Below are 17,435 nucleotides of genomic sequence, written 5' to 3'. Positions count from 1 at the left end.
AGAGAGATAATTCACATAAGTTACGTTTCACCAATTTAAATTGTGCAATTCATTGGTGCTTAGTATATTGACAGAGTTGAGCAACCATGGCCACTGTCAATTCAAAAATATTTTCAGAACCTCATTAAGAAACTCTGTACTTGGGTGGAGCCTGTAGCTCAGTGAGTAGGGTGCCGGCCCCATATACCGAGGGTGGCGAGTTCAAATCCAGCCCCTGCCAAACTGCAACAACAAAAAATAAAAATAAAAAATAAACTTAATTTTTAAAAAAGAAAGAAACTCAGTACTAGTTAACAATCACTCTTGACATCCTCCTTCAGACTCAGCCCTAGGCAACCAACAATCTACTTCTGACTATAGATTTGCCTGTTCTGGACATTGACTATAAATGGAATCATATGATAGGCCATGTTTTGTAACTGAGCTCTCTCACTTACCACAGTTTCTGCAAAGTTGGTCCGTGTGGTAATGTGCATCTGTCATACCTCATCCTGTAGCTGTGCTCCACTTATTTATCCTTTCGTGAGCTCAGGGATATGTGGACTGTTTTCACTCTTTACTTATAGTAAATAATGCTTCTAGGAATGTGCATATGCGTGTTTTACCAGATGTGTTTTCATTTTTCTTTCCTATATACCTAGGTGTGAGTAGGCTGAGTCCAATGGTAATTCTGTGTTTTAAATGTTCAGGAACTGCTAAGCTATTTTCCACAGTGACCACATCCTTTTACAACACGTGAGGGTTTCAATTTTCTGCCTCCTCCTCGACACATGTTGTTATCTGACGTTTCTACTAGAACCTTCTTAGTGGTTACACGGTGGCCTCTCGTTGTGGTTTGGGTTTGCATTTCTTTCACGACTAATGATGTTGAGCATCTTTTCACGTCATTATGGGCCATTCGTATACTTTTTTGGAGAAATGTCTGCTCAGATCCTGTGCCCAGTTTTTGAGTTGGGTGTATGTCTTTTTATTACTGAGTCGTAAGAGGTTTTTTATGCATATTCTGTCCTTTTTAGATACATGATTTGCAAATATTTTTGTACCCTCTGTGGGGTCTTTCACTTTTATGATAATGTCCTTTAGATCACAAATGTTTTTAATTTTGATGAAGTTCAATTTATTGGTTTTTTTTTTCTTTTATCACGAATACTTTGATCGCCAAATATAAAAAATCATTTTGTGGTCCAAGGTTGCAGAAATTTACCCCTATATTTTCATTTAAGAGTTCTGTCCTTGTTGCTATTATGTTAAGGTCCATTATCAATTTGGGGTGAATATTTATTCATGCACCTTTTCTCGTGTGTATGTGTGTGTGTGTGTGTGAGGTAAGACTTTAACTTCATTCTTTTGCAGGTGGCTAGGCAGTTATCCCAGCACCATTTATTGAAAAATAATTAAAAACTATTCTTTCCGTTTCAAATTTTCTTAGCACACTTATCAAAGTCAATTGACTGTCCATGTGAATGTTCTATTTCTGGACTGTATTCTGTTGGTCCAAATGTTTACCCTTCTATACCACAGTGTTTTGAATTTCTATAGGCTACCAACATGTTTTGAACTTATGAAATGAGAGGCCTCCTATTTTGTCCTTCTATTTCAATATTATTATGGCTATTTCGGCTTTTTTGCATTTCTACATTAATTTTAGTATCACCTTGTCAATTTCTGCAATAAAAAGGCAGGTGAGATTTTCAGAGGAATTATGTTGAATATACCATTAATTTAGAAGTTTAACATCTTAACAATATTGCCTTTCAACCCATGAACATGCCATAACTTTTAATTTACTTAGGTCTTTTATAATCTCGTTCAGCAATGTCTTACAGCTTTCAGAATGCAAGCGTTGTTATTCATATGTCAGAATTATTCCTGAGTGTTCTATTCCTTTTGATTCTGCTGTATATGAAATTGTTTTCTTATTATAATTTTACTTTTGGATTGCTCATTGCTAATGTATAGGAGTGATTTATTTTTGCATATTTATCATGTACCCTGAACCTTTGCTGAATTTGTCTTTTAGTTCTAATAGTTTCTTAGTGATTTCCTTAGAATTTTCTTTATACAAGATCGTTTCAGCTGCAAATAGTGATAGTTTTCATTCTTCATTTCCAATTTGGATGCATTTTATTTATTTTTCTCGCCTAATTGTCTGACTAGAACGTCCAGTGCAATGTTCAATGCAAGTAGGAAGGGCAGATATCACTGTCTTATTCTTAATTGAGGGTGGTGGTGGCAGATATTAGTCTCTGACATGATAATAGATGAAGGTATTTTGATCACTAAGGACAGTCTCTGATCACTAAGCATGATATTAGATGAGGATGTCTTTTATCTGGGTGAGGGTGTTTCCTCCTATTCGTAGTTTATTGAGTAGTTTTATAATTTAGAGATCTCTGCTTCAATTTTAAGTCTCTTTAAGTGGTCATTCCTTCGCCCTAATCCTGGCTGCCACAGAGGCCCCTGTTGGACTATCTCACCTAACTTTATTAATCACTATTTCATTTCTATATTTTTTATGTTACTTATTAAAAATTGCAAATTCTCTCTCTCTCTCTCTCTCTCTCTCTCATCACATCAACAAAAGTCTCCCCAGTACATCAGGGACCAATGTGTCCTGGCCAGTGCTGTACTGTCTGAATCCACCAGTTCCCTGGCAGAAACGAATTGCTCAATCAATAAATATTTGTTAAACAAATAAATGAATGTATTATTGATGGCCCATATAGATGCTGAGTGATCTCTCATGAAATAGAAGCAGGAGAGACTGGCCAGTGATTGGACTTTAGTGATGACAGTAATGAGTTCAGAACATAGCAGGGGAAAAAATGGCAGTTGGAGATTTCACTGGACAGAACGTAGAGATGTAGGGCTGATGGCGGACCGTGTTCTGTCCAGGTGGAGGACAGCAAGACACCACCTGAAGCCAGGGTACGCTGTGCTCCACGGTGTGGATTATAAACAAGAATGGTTTGTTTCGAGAGGCGCCTATGGTTCAGTGGGTAAGGTGCTGGCCCCATATACCGAGGGTAGTGGGTTCAATCCCAGCCCCGGCCAACTGCAACAAAAAAATAGCAGGGCGTTGTGGTGGGCACCTGTGGTCCCAGTACTTGGGAGGCTGAGGCAAGAGAATTGCCTAAGCCCAAGAGTTGGAGGTTGCTGTGAGCTGTGATGCTACAGCACTCTACCGAGGGCGACAGAGTGAGACTCTGTTTCTAAAAATAATAATAATAAAGAATGTTTTGTTTCTTTCTAGGCTAACAGAACAATGATAGCTATTAAACTCTCCCCAGTGGTCTGGAATCCTAGGCTTTGGGCCAGTATGCTCTGGGGGGGTTATCCTACCCTAGCTCAAAGGAGAGGCCACAGCATAAGAGACCCCTGTGGTAGCTGGCTAAATAGTCCTCTAAATGTGCCCTATCATCAGTGTCTTCATATTTCTGTCACCACCCTGGAGTTAAATCTGTCCATTTCTCAGCCTCCCCCTCCTGAGCCCCCATCATGATCATCTAAATTAAAATCTGTTATCGGTGCCTGGGTAATCCTCTTTGACGCCCTGAGTACCACAGAATCTGTCTTGCTCAAATCTAGCACGAAAACGCTGATAGCTTTTGAGCAGCTCAAACAGCTTTGTATACCTCACGCAAATGTGTGCATCGCTTGTAACCAGCCGGGAGCTGGCAGAAAAAAGACACATTTGTGGCTGGAGGTTTTATGGAATTGCGGTGAAATTGCCTCCGAGGAGGGCTCAGGGGCCTGAAGCTGCCGGCCTCCCTGTCGCTCTCCACTCACGTCTCAGACAGCTGAGGAACCGAGCCCCAGGCTTGCTGGCCGTGTTGTGAATGTCTCCCTCCTCCTGGTCATTTTTGTTTTGTCTGTTTGGAGCTTGTTTGTTTATTTTTCATAGCGACGTTTGCTGCAGTAGGTTATCCTGGTCACATCCGTGGCCTGATTATAAATATGGAGTTTTGGATGAGTGAGTGTAGCAACGTCTGGTCCAATTAACCCCAATCACAACATGACCCATAATGGCAAATTTGTCATTTTCCCATTTCTTCCTTCCCTGGATGATGACCTCGCTCTCCTGGGGGAGGGAAATGTGTACAAAGGAACACAGGTTGGGGCCTGGCAGACTTGGTATAAGTTCTGCCTGTGATGATCACTGGTTGCGAAACACTAATCCGAGTATCTGAGCCTCCCTGACCTCAGCCTCTTAATCTATGAAATAAAGACCCAAACATGCTTGTAGCACTTAGTAAAAGAAAATATAATTGATGACTGTTAGGCTTATTTATTTATTGACACTCTCTGGGCTAGACGGTAGGCTCCATGAAGGCAGGGAATGGTTCTAACTTGCTTCCTGTACCATCCAACCTAGTACGTACCATTTGCTCAATAAAGGCTTATTGAATGAGTGCATGAAATAACTTAATAGGAAAGTTCTCAGTGCTTGGGGGGACGCAGAGTAAGTGTTTAGAAAATGATTCCCTTCACCAGTTTGAATGTTTCTAAGCTTCTTTGTATAGATTGGCAGATAGGAAAGCCTCCGTAAAAGAGAGCCTTGTCTGTGTGAGAGGGCCACAGTATTTCCCATAAACGGTGGGCCCTGGCGGTGTGAGGCTTCCTGACTTGCAAGGCTGTCCCTTGATCAGACTCCCAGGAAGCCGATTCCCTGTGAATCCAAGAACTTTGTTTACGCCGTTCCTCCCCCACTTTCTAGCCTATCAACTCTCCTCTCTCTCTCTTTTCTCTTTCTTTCTCTCCTTCTTTTCCTTCTCTTTGTTTCTTCCTCTCTTTAAATATCCTTTGCTCGTGAAGCACTCCGTTACCTCTGGAGCAGCCGAGTCCTTGTGAGATGAGAAAACATCTTCAGACACGTTGAGATTCAATAGTGTCCCATAATGAGTTGAAGGCGAAGTCACCATGAGGTAAACTTTCAATCCTGAACTTGTTGGCTTTCCTGTATTTTAACTGAGCTACCAATACTAGTTAAAATAATAATTCATAACTTTTTTCTTAAAAGCCAGGTGGCCATTCTTTTATCAAAATAAACTTTTGCACACACCCAACAGTTATAAACTAAGCAAAGAGGAGGTGCTTGAGTCAGAGCACGGATGGGGTACTTACTCAGTCTGCTTTCTCTGAACCTTAGGAGGAGGATCTGTGCCAGTGCCTGGACCCCATGGGGCTCTCTCCTGCTATGCTCTGGGTTTGGTGCCATGTGACTATGAGGTTCCATTCTTAGGGTCATGATAATGACCTTTCTGACTTCGTTTTCTCGAAACCACACTAAGAGCTTTGGACCAAATTGCTTGGCATGATGTGCCGTTTTATTATTACTATGCCTGGCTTAGTAATAAATTTTAGAAGTATGGTCAAAGCCCTCTTTTTAGAGTCATTTAAACCCAGACAAGACCAAGTCTGAGAGGACACAGCCTTGCCGCACTGGGTGGTGGAAACTATGACCTAAGCCTTCTCCATCTCTGATTTCAATTTCCCCCATGTCTGCTTTTATGCTGTCTAGTTTCCTGACTGTGGCTCAGTTTGGGTTTCTATCGATAGGCTATGACTTAATCCTGCGAAGATCGAAGACTTCTTGATGGGGCACTGGAAAAGCAGACTGTGGTTTGCATTTGAGTTAGATTTATTTCTCAGTGGTTTTGTATGAATAACAATGCCAAGCCCTGGGCCTGACACTTAATAGATCCTCATTTTCTGGATGTGTAAATAACTACTCCCCTGTATTCACTCCTTTTTATGAGCCAAACATGCTTCTGTCTTCAACTATGCTACCTAGTCCAAGTTCACCTAATATAAATGCTAATTAGGATATGGGTTTAAGGTCATCATTCTCTCTCTCACTTGGGGATGAGGCACCACAGATAGACTTTCCTCTTCCAGAGCGCACATCTCAGGATGACAGTCTTCTTCCTGCTTCTGTCCCTTCATTTATTGAAGGGCTGGGAGTCCCTGCCCTTGGCAACAGGAGAAATACATTTCTTTTTTAAAGTCGTTTGCATGGTTCTGGCGTTATCACCCTAGTAGCATCTCAAAGAAAACAAAAAATGTATAAGCACAAATTATTCCAGCTTTCCACAGTGGTTAACCCTAAATAGAATTCTTACCAGTGGCACCCAAATAATCATAAAATTGTCGAACAATAAACAGGGTAAACTGAGAAGTTAAACCCAGTGCAAACAAACAAAACTGGGGACTAGGAAGGGTAAATGCAGGATCCCTTCTGTTGGGCAGGGTACTGGGCACCTGCCCTGCTCCCCAATCAGACGCTTGAGGTTTAAACTGAGAGTGGAAACCCAGTTCTTCCCATCCAAGGTAACTATTGAGCCACAAGAGGAAGAGAAGAATCCATTAAAAGCTAGTTCCCAGGGTTCTGATTGGGGGCTGTGACCCACAGAATGCATTGGTAAATAAATACTGAATCTTCTGCTGTTTAGACCAGCGTGCTCAGCGTGGCTGGGTGGGGAAGAACCGTAGTCTTGTGTACCAGCAGACTGCTGTCCAGCCAGGCACCTGGAGCTTGTTTTTAGCATGAGGTTATACACCAGGGCAAAGGAGCAGAGTGGGCAGTTGCCTGAACTGGAGTTTAAGAAAGGAAGCTCTTGTATTCAGGGTGAGCTCGTGATCTGGAAGAAATGTCATGTGAGGATAAGGAGCATGGGCGGGTACACCGGGTGGGCGGGGCCCGGGCCACACTAGGATTGGAGACTGCCATGAGCAGCACGTGGGGTGCTCCAGTTGGGTGAGAGGGCAAAGTGAGGGCACTTTGGAATGAAGGCAGAAGGGTCCTAAATGCCAGGCCAAGGAGCTTAGGCTTTATCCTGACATCAGTGGAGAAATGCTGAAAGGTTTTCTTTCTTGAGCAGAAGAATGAAATGATGAAAGTGGCATTTAAGAAAAATTGATCTGGTGAAGGTGTGCAGAATCGATTGGATTGGAGGCATTAGAGATGGCCGGGGGATAGGAAACGGATATAAATAATGTGATGGAGGTGATAGGAACCTGAACCGAGTTGTTATAAGAACAGGAAGGAGGCGTGGAGGGCAGAGGCAGGTTCTGCCACATCTCTGAGTGTGTGGGGTGGGTGGAGGGGTCACGGGGAGCTGGAATGATGCTTCAGGATTCCCTCTGCATAGGGAAAAGGTGGAAACGTGGTAAACCGTCAGGAAGCAGAGCTGCCTTTAAGATGATGATGAATGTGGCTTTACTTAAACAAGTTAAATGCAAGGTAATAGCAGGATATCCTATGATAGGGAGGTAGAGAAACTCAATCAGATCTTGAGCTCCAAATAACACCTTGGATTCACGCAGACCTAATTCCTAGTTCCTGCATGTATGGTGGCGTCTTGCAATCACTTGCTGCACGCTGCGTATGGACATGAATTTGGTAATTACAGGATAAATCCTCTGGCTCTTTGGCTCTGCAGCTTCTCTGTGTGGAATCATATTGCTCTGGGACTGAGAGAACAATAGATCAAAGGGGAATCCACTTATATAAGGAAGGAGAAAAAAGCAAGGAAGAAAGACAAAGGTTTTTAATTCAGAAGGGCTGAAGACGTAAACACACACACCAATCGGGTGGCTGAGAGCTCGGGCAGGAAGCAGAATGAAACCAGTGAGAAAATAGAGGCCATCGGAAAGAAGACTTTGTGCTGGGACTGAGCTGTGGTCATTATGGAACAGTAGTTGCCAGAACCAATGAAATAGAATAAACCAAGGAGGTGGGAAGAGCTAGGCTTTTCCCATGTAAAGCCATAACTGTTTACTCACATATCTGTGTCTGCAAACATGTTTCTGAAGATGGACAAAAGTGGATTCTGAAGATGAATAGCTAGTTGTGATGGCCATCCACTGAGGATGACTTTAGATGGCCCTTGCTTGCTCGTATAAATACCCTTGAATAGTTCCTTTCCACATGAATCAGGACTGGCCCTTGGTGACTAGAAGAACACAGCAGAATTGATCATAGGTGACCTCAGAAGCTAGATCACTAAAGGCACTACCAATTGTGCCGAGATCTTTCAGCCACCACATCCTACGCACATGTAGGCCTTAGTTTATAGAAACCTTCAGTCAATAACTAGCACCAACTTGCTAGCCATGGGGGTGAGTTGCCTGGGAAGAGCCTCCAAGCCCAGTCTAACCTCTGGGTTAGACCATTCTCATAAATGCCTGAACCAGAACCGCTCAACCAATCTGCTCCTGAGTTCCTGACTCAGAGAAATTCTGAGCAACGAGGAAGTGTTATTGTGGTTTAGGCCACTAAAGTGTGGGACGTCTTGTTACGTGATAGTAGCTGAATAATACACTTGAGTTGTATGAAACGTGCTAGGACAGTTGAGAGTGCTTGTCTGCATTGTAAATGTGAAGAATATATATATATATGTGTGTATATAATGACCGTGATAACGTATCATCAACCTATTGAAATTTATGGGTAAAATGTTTTCAGCCAATGTCTATCCAAAAGTGTTCAAAGTTTCATGGAAGGAACCAAAGCTCAGGAAAAGAAATGGGTGCACATTAGGAGTCAAGTGTGTGCTTACTGAGTTTAATGGAATTGAAATTGCAGACAGCTACAGATGGAGCATTTTACATTGTCACCTCGCATGTTTATCTAATGCTGAACTGCTGACAATAGCGTGCTACGTGGAAGGCTTCCGTGGTTAAAGTTAATGTGGTGGAACACAGGTTTACCTGGAAGATGTGCCGTGGGGCTCCACTCACAGGAGCGAGCTGCTGCTCTGTGGCCCGGGGGCTGTGCCTAGAGCAGCAGGGAGCCTGGCCCGAAATCCCCACCACGCTTCCCAATCCTCAGTTGCCTGGCTGTCATCACTCCCCAGGCCTCTGCTGCAGAAACTCAATGTTTCTGTGACCCCCACAGTGCTGCCCTATGTCATGTGAAAGCAGGTGCAGTTACCCACAGCTGCTGCCATTTCCCCAGGAGACGCTTAAGTCCCTGGGACCAGACATGTTTGAGGACACCTTGCCTGCACCACACTCAGATGTGTCTCCTGGCCTGTCCTCCCCCATGTGGTCTTCTTCAACCCTCTTTTCTTCCATTCTCACTGCCCTTACAGGGCTTCCTTTCCCCTACCTGGCTGTCTTCTTGCAGAGAAGGGTGGGGTTAGGAGCTCCTCCCTGATATCTAGCCATCAGCCAGCAGGTCTGGGCACCCCCAGTCCTTGAAGCTCAAGGCCATTCCTACAAGCAGACCCTGGTGGCCGCCTAATCCCACTGACCGTGGACACATGCCTGATTTCTTAGACTTGCCAAGCTTAGGCCCTCACCCTGAGGTCTCTGAAATAGCATTTGCCATTATTCCAAAGGCCTCGTGGCTCCCTGGAGGAGCACAGATTCCTCCCAGTTGGTACAAGTTCAACAGTCTCACCTTAAAACATGACTAGTTACATCTTTCTCTTAGTGAGCGTTGCTGAGAGCCAGGCGCTGTGCTGAGGATGTTATACCTGTGATGGTATTTAATCACACCAACCATCCTAGCTCAGAGAAACAGGAGAAATTAAGACTGCAGGAAGTCCAATATCCAGCCTGAAGTCTGCAAGATTAAGATCTGAAGTCGTTTATTCCTTACTCTCCTAAATCTGGGCGTGGTGGTGGTGGGGAGCTGAGATTGCAGCATGCAGCAGCCTTGACTTGGCAGCTGAGGGAGCAGGGGCAAGTCTCCTGTCTCCTGCCCTCATGCCTTGCATTGCCCCAGCCCAGCAGCCTCCCTGGGTCTGGGTAATCCCCTTTCCACATGCAGACCCACGTCCCGCCTTTCCCTCCTGGCTCTGCAGAAAACCTCACATGTTGGTGTCATACAGGGGCTTAGAGAAGCCTCTCAACATGTGGGGAGATGCCCAGTGCTCTCTGGTGTCTGTGAAGTCCAGGGTGATGGGCTGGCGCCAGTCTGGAACCAGCAGATCGAATTTGAGGGGTTGTCTCAGTGGGAGCGGCTTCCATGTCCCCTGCTGAACAAGCTTCTGCAGGCAGCTGCCAGTGCAGGGGACAGGGCTCTATTTCTAGAGCATTCCTGTGTGACCCGAGCAGAGAGAGCAGGTCCTGTGAACGCCCTGATGCCCAGAGCGATGTTCGGAGCTCAGGAGGACTCCTGCCCCATGCTCTGGGGACCCCCTCCAGGCTCTGTCTCTATTATTAGCAATTACAAGATCAACACTAGCAAATAAACACTTGCCCCAAAATGGGTCAGTTCTTTTTCTTTTAATCTCTCATTCTTCCCAGAGGGGACAAAAGTGCTGATGGTCCAATAGGGGTGAGCAACCTGCTCTAGGAAGGAGCACAGGAAGCCCCTGGGAGTGGCTCGGGGAGATTTATTACCTACGGCCAGAGCTGGCCCGAAGCCCTTCTCTGCTGTGTGGCCCAGTTTTCTGAGACTAGCGCCAGGTGGCTTTTTCTCTGAGACCCCCACTGCTTTGTCAGTTCTTGTGCAAAGGTCTCCTGGCTTATGAAACTGCCATGTCTGTCTCAAGCACTTCTTACACTCATGGGTCTCAGAGCACAGAAAGCTGTAGCAGCTGCTTATCGTCCACCAAGACTATGAAACGGGAACACACGCTTGGATTTAAAATGTGCTTAGTTGAAATGGGACACTGCGTCAGGATCCATCTCCCGCATCTGAGCTGCTCTTTATCTTAGGGCATTGGGCTTGTGCTCTGAGCCCCACCCCTGCGCTAGCCCTGGCAATCCCTTCAACCTTTGTTGTGGTGTTGTGGAAGCAGGTGGTCTTACCACCAGATAGGGAGTTTTCATCTTGAACCTGCCTCTCTGCCCCAAAGGGCTGGGGAGCAGATGTGTTTCTAGTCAAGGCAATATTCCATCTTCCTGAGGCAGCTGAATTCTCACACTCACAAACTGAACTCCAAATGGCCTGGGTTCAAATCCTGGCTCTGCAGAACCTAACACAGTCTGGGAAAGGATTCAGTTGCTAAGACTTTCCCAGCCTGAGATTCCTGCTCTGCTACTTGGGGACAGTAGCAATGTCTACGTTGCACAGTCAGGTGGCAGTAAAGTGACCTGATGTTAAAACTTTAGCATCATGACTGGCTCCCAGCAAGTTAATAACCAGTGTCCTTAGTTAGGGATGTTCAGGGCATGGCTCCTGTTAGCTCACAGCTCCTAAAAGCAGGAACTTTTGTCTCATGCTTCTTTTGTAAACCCTGTGGCACCTAGCACCACACTGAGAAGGTATGGACCAGGCCACACTGAGCAGCAGTGGCATCCGCTGATAAAGGGACAGTCCCTAGTTAAGGTGAGTGCCTATGCTGGGACCTTAGCTTCTCTTGGGCAGTGGCCTGGGCATGGAGGGTGCGGCACTCCCGGTTTCAGTCTGCCAGGAGGGACACAGGTGTGGCCCTGGGTGAGTGTGCTCAGAGCGCTGCTGGCTGTTTTTTCGTGTTCTTGCTGTGTCCTCAGGAGCGTCCTTACAGCAGCCGGCCAGTGAGCAGTGCCGCTCCCAGCCGCTGCCTCTGTCCTGCTTTGGACCACCTGCTTTGTCAGGAGATAGCAAACCGTGTACAAAGAAGGGCTCCAGGTTCTATCCAGGAGACAGAGGCTACGGCAGGTTGCTTCCTCCATGGGAGCACCGGAGGGAGAGGCCAGGACACCGTATCTGGCCTGTGCCGCTTCACACAGTGGGTTCCCTTCTCCTTCCTCACTTCTGGGCAAATGTCTCAATGCAGATCCCCATTGCCCAAGAGCAGAGCTTGGGAGTTGAAGGACAGAGAAAAAGGAAATATGGGATTTATCAAAACTGGAGAATAGGAAAATGACCTCAGACAGAGGCTAGCGAGAGAGCCAGGCCTCCACTGAGCAGAGAGGAGGCCCCTCGACAATGAAGGGAAAATTGCACTGCATTCTCCCCACACCCCAGCTTTACCCCTGGGCTCAAGGAAATCTGTCATTGGCTCAGAGAAATGCTCTGCATGGAACTGGTAATAGCTTAGTAATGGCCTGGTGACTTGAAATGAGACAGAGGGGACAAGAGGCCTCAGCAGTGCCAGGGGAGATCCCGCCTATGTTTAATCCATGATGAGATCTGGACACAGTCCTTTACCCCCGGGCTCCTCTGCTGGCCGAGCACACCCTCAGGGAAGCCACAGGGGCAGAGAGAAGGTGCGGGGAAACTCAGACAGAGATGAGGTTTTAAAAGTACACAGCTGGGAGGTGGTGTGTGCGCTTGTGTGCATGTGCGCGTGGCCTGGGTGGGTTTTCCCACAGTTGTTTTAATGAATGCACCTTCCCCTACATGGCCCTCCTCCTCTCCAGCATGTCTCTACTTTATGGCAAATGGGTTTTGATTCTGAAGCAAATTGACCTTGAAATAAGTTCCAGGATCTGAGTTCTTACACCCCAGCTGCTGGGTTTGGAATGCAGACTGCTCATTCAGCAGATACCGCTCCTTCTTACGAATCTGGAGGGGGACACCACATTTTGTCAGCTGAACAGGCAAAGCTACCGCAGTGGAGCTGGGTGCAGCTCCGGCTGGGGCGGGATGTTGGGCATCTGGCGGAGGTCGGAGTTGGCTCAGTTCTCCTTCCTGAATACGCGCGCGCACGTGTGTGTGTGTGTGTGTGTGTGTGTGTGTGTGTGTGTCTCTACATCGAAGTAACAGAGGCCATTTGGGAATTGCGCAGTGTGTGGTGAGGGTAGGGGGTTTCAGGACTGCAAAGCTCTGATCCAAGGTATGTTGAGTTACAGGGACATTGAATCTGTTTTATAGAAAGACATTGTGGGCTGCATGTGTGCATATGTGTATACACGGAAGCCAACGTTTATATCGTGCCTGTGTTTAAGAAGATTATCTCAGTCTCAGCTTTGCTGAGCTCTAGATTCTGCAGAGATCGCAATTTAGGGATTTTGTTGTAACAGACCGAGAGACAGCACATATTTATTGAGCCTCTACAGCATGCCTGGCAATGGAACAGCTGTCTGTAAAGTAAAAGCGTGAGCCGAGCCGAACCCCATGTGACTGTGTGTGCTCACGGCTGCTGTCTGAGTGCTGAACGGCACAGGTGACAAGTTTTATTTAAAGGCGATTTTGGTGGCTGTAATCTGTCCAAGCACTGCATCCGTCCTGAACGGGATGATTAATTGTATTGGCAATATGGGGGCTCACATCAACAGAGCTCATGCACCGTCCACCCACCGTCAGCTTCTATGACAGACAGCTGTTGAAACTAAGTTTTTTCCCCTGGGGTTTCTGTTGTTGTTGAGGCTGAAGCAATGAAACCGATCACTACTGAGACAACCAGATGCCTTTTATAGATTGTAAGGGTGAGTCTAGACCAGAAGGCAGATGGCAGGGGGGCCGGCAGAGGGCCATGTAGTATACCACATGACCTTGACTAAGACAGGGAGGGAGACTTCTGAGAAGAACCTGAGCCTCCAGACTGGAGTTGGGCTGCACTGACGTGGCTTGGGACAGAACCCTTGGGACCCAAGCTGGCCAGAGAAATAGGTAGGGAGTTGGTGCCAAAAAAGCAATCCCAGAAAGGCTGGAGGCCGCTCATCTTCATGCGGCTCGTTTTTCTTCCAGTAAGAGAGACCTCTGGGAGTGATTTTTACAGAAGAAGCAGTTAGGTATAACTCTGGTTACAGCAGAAATTCAGCAGATCCAAGACCTCAAAAGGCCCCCAGAGGTTACTCTGAGCAGCCCCTTCCCCCAAAGTAGTTCTGTGCCTGCAGGCATTCTAGAACAATGGGGCTTCATTTAAAAATATTTCTCAGGAAGGGTATTGCATAAACTCCCCTATGCACTGGTACCAAAACAAAGCCTAGCAGAAAAAGAACCAAATTTTCTCTGGACTGTGGCCAAATACAATCCAAGATGGATACAGATGTTGCAAAAGTGTAGTCAGTCAGTCAGTGAATGTGCCAATATACCTCTTCTCTGCGCCCTCCGGTGACATGCTTTCTAAATTAAATTAGTTTGATGTTGCTCCAGGGCTCATGTTTGACTCTGATTCATTCTGGTGGGAGCAGCCTTTTCAGTTCAAAAGAGAGGTGGGCAGAAATCATTTCTCCTGGTGACATTGGGATATAAGCCCTACGTTAAACTCCCCTGTGCTCAGATAAGACAGGGAAACTAAATGTTAGTTGCAAGTTTTCTGTAATTAGCTTGTATTTTAGCAAATTCAGGGATAAACGAGGATGGTTGAAAAACCAATATGTTCTGGAAACCAAACATGTTCTATGCACGGATACAAAGGAACTGGTTCCAGTGAGTTACATCCAGTATTAGTCACCAAGTATTCACATTTCCAGGGCAAGAGGTGTGAATAAAAATATGCTGAGAATGGAAGAATTAATGCTAGGCTAAAGAGGTATGCAAAAAGTAAAAATAAAAAGGAAGGAACATTTTAAGTTTTTTTTTTCCCTTAGAGGGTGTAGCTGGAGTTTCTGAGAAGCATTAGCGCTCCATTGTAAATGAGCTCAGAAGAGAAAGTGCGAACTCTGGTAGGGACACTTCTGATGACAAGGGAAGGCGGGTTTGGCGGTGGTTGGCAATACCCCTCATCAGAGGAATGAAGATGATTGAATGGAAACGTGATGTGGTTATCGAGGATGTTTCTTTTCTCCTTAGACCATAAAAAAACATGGGGAGGCAGCCGGGACTCCCCAGTCCCACAGAGGCTTCCACTCTGATTTTACATGAAACCTTTGACATGGAAAAACCTGGAACACACGTATCTCTAGAACACCGAAGGATGGGGCAAAACCCAAACACTGTGGAAGCTCAGTGATGTGCTCATCCTTTCTAGCAGCTGAAGGTGGTGGATTAAAAAGCAGAAAGGAGTAAATTAGAAGGAGCTTTACATTTACTTCTACAACACGGGATTTTGTCTCTGAAGCCATAGTTTGTCAGGCCAAGTCAGGAGGCAGTTAGACATAGATGGAGCATACCCTGAAGGAGAGAGGAACACATTTGACAAAATAGTCAAAAGGGCCAGAATGTAAGATTTTCAGGAGAAGGAGAGAAGTGCCCTCTCTCCTTCTCCAAATGGAACTGATGTTAGATCTCATGGAAAGAGATGTAATAGATAAGATGCCCAGGAAAATAAGTAATGAACATAGGGACTATTCTCCCCACAAATACACACTAAAGCACAGAATATAGGGATTAAAGAAAGATAATATATGACTGTTTCTAAGGAGGAAAATTCTGTGACTTTAAATTTGAAGGAAAAGTTTTCTTTACAGATATTTTCTGTGATTTCTTAGCCATTAACACTGCACCAGGAATATCCTCATATATGGTGCTAAAACACTTTCAAAGTCATCATCTTTTTTCAAATCCCTGCCTGGTCTTTCTGCTTCTTCCCAGTTCCCCTTCCTATTTACTACTCATGAGGCATAGTGATCCTTTAAAAACACAAATCAGGGTGCTCACTAAAATTGGAACATACTAAAATTGGAATGATACAGAGAAGATTAGCATGGCCCCTGCACAAGGATAACACACAAATGCGTGAAGCATTCCATTTTTTTTTTTTATTAATACAGTAAAAAAAAAAAAAAAATGCAAATCAGGTCCTGTGACTCACTGCTTATAACCTCCTGGTGGTGGCTTCTCTTGGCTTGTAGAAAACAATTCAAGACCCACCTGGCGTACAGAGCCTTTTGTGACACCATGGCCTGTGCTCTCCTGCTCCACCTTGCTTGCCCAGCCCCAGCTACGTGGGGCTTCTTGCCAGTCCTCAAACCCACCAAGCATAATCTTGCCTAAGGGCCTCAGCCTTGCTGCTCCCTCTGCCTGTGAAGCCTTTGCCCAGATACGCACTTGGCTTGCTCACTTCACTTCACTCAGGTCTCTGCTCGTGTGCTAGCTCCTAACGTGGTGCGGTCACCACCTCCAGGCCACTCTGTGCTCCTTTCTGACACTTCATGCTGTCTGGCGTTAGATCACCAAGGAGGAAATTGGTAGAAATTTGGTAAATTGTTTTCTACAGACCATTCAGGGGCAAAACATCTCTGTGTTTACTGAGTACCATCAAACTCTCAACCCAAAATGTACTATATGGGATAGCAGCAATTTTGCCTGTGGGTCCACTGATACATCCTTCATGCCTAGAAGAATAGAGTACTTGGCACATAGTTGATGTTCAATAACTTTTGTGAAATAAATCACTTCAGGAGTGAGAGCTAGAAACCCTGTTAACAGGGCAAGACCAGTCACTAGCCGTGGGTGCTGCCGGACACAGGGCTCAGCAATTGTATCATGTAAGAGCACAGAAGACCTATATGATGTAATACGTGAATGTGTGAAAAGAATCCAGAGCTAATTAAGCCTACCCGTTAAGGTAATAAACCTCAGAAACGTCGAATGGTTTATTAATGTTCATGTCACTAGTAAATCACAGTCTAGGCAGTCACTTAGGTCTCTATCATCACCAGCTAGAGTTTTGCTTATTTGTACTACACAGCAAGGTGTCTATCCTTTTAAAACTAGGATTCTAATTGGGAAGGTCCTATGTACTGATCTGACAATAACTCGGGCACAGCTGTAAAGCATCCTTTTTACATTTTTGCCAAATGCAACAGGCAGTGTGGTAGGCGATCAGGATGTAGAGAAGAGAGATGTCCATGGGGTAAGTCTGGGAGAGACTAGAGGATCCTTCTTCTGTATCCAAGGAAAATTCCTGGGCAAATACAAGGGTGACTGTATTGTCTTGTCCCTAAGCACAGATTGCAGATCAAGGGTCACCTGTGTGGAGAAGGGACCAACAGGAGTGCAAAGGACTGTTTCTGTGTGGGAACTTTTGAGAAGCACAGCCTCTATTTGGGGGCCTAAATAGCAAAGAACAATAGAGATTCAGGGGCAAAACGTCCTTTCAATGTCTGTGGAACCAGCAGAAAGGCACATAAGCCCGGAAAGCTGCATGGCCGAGAAGGACGTCCATAGCTGTGGGCCTGGTGGGTGCCAGGCTAGAGAAAGGTGCAGACACAAGGTCCTTTCCTGGTGACCGGAGCGGACCACCTGTGGGGATCCAAACCAACCCGCAGGGAAGACATAACTAGAGATAAACTTTCTGTAATTATGCGAAAGTGTATAAAAGCCAGGAAACTTTACCTATTAAAAATAACGTGACCTCGGGTGGCGCCTGTGGCTCAAGGAGTAGGGCACCAGTCCCATATGCCGGAGGTGGCGGGTTCAAACCCAGCCCTGGCCAAAAACAAACAAACAAAAAATAACGTGACCTCTTGGGTACTCACAAGCTCGAGAGAACTGGAAAAAGATGAAAATGCGTGTTTTCTTTCTCTTAGTTTGCATAATCACAAGTAAACAAGCAAGAAAGCTGAGACTCAGACCCTCAAGGTGTGTCCATCTTAGACTCCACTGCCCAGGGACAGCCGTCCATCTGTGTGGTTAATATAGCCCAGCATTCAGCAGTGTTTGGGAG

At 45.6% G+C, this 17,435-nt stretch overlaps 1 protein-coding gene and 1 non-coding gene across 6 annotated transcripts in view; both read left to right on the top strand.

Moving 5' to 3' along the window:
- LOC128588282 (neurotrimin) overlaps positions 1-17,435 on the top strand; it is a 957,145-nt gene that overhangs the window by 214,138 nt on the left and 725,572 nt on the right. The window lies entirely within an intron of this gene.
- Positions 15,419-15,522, top strand: LOC128589373 (U6 spliceosomal RNA). Its single transcript, XR_008380965.1, has one exon. It is a non-coding gene; the product is annotated as a U6 spliceosomal RNA (small nuclear RNA).

This window comes from Nycticebus coucang, chromosome 6, assembly GCF_027406575.1.
Source record: "Nycticebus coucang isolate mNycCou1 chromosome 6, mNycCou1.pri, whole genome shotgun sequence".
NCBI lineage: Eukaryota > Metazoa > Chordata > Mammalia > Primates > Lorisidae > Nycticebus > Nycticebus coucang.
Note: the sequence above shows the minus strand (reverse complement) of the source record. Positions and strands in the feature narration are given on the sequence as shown.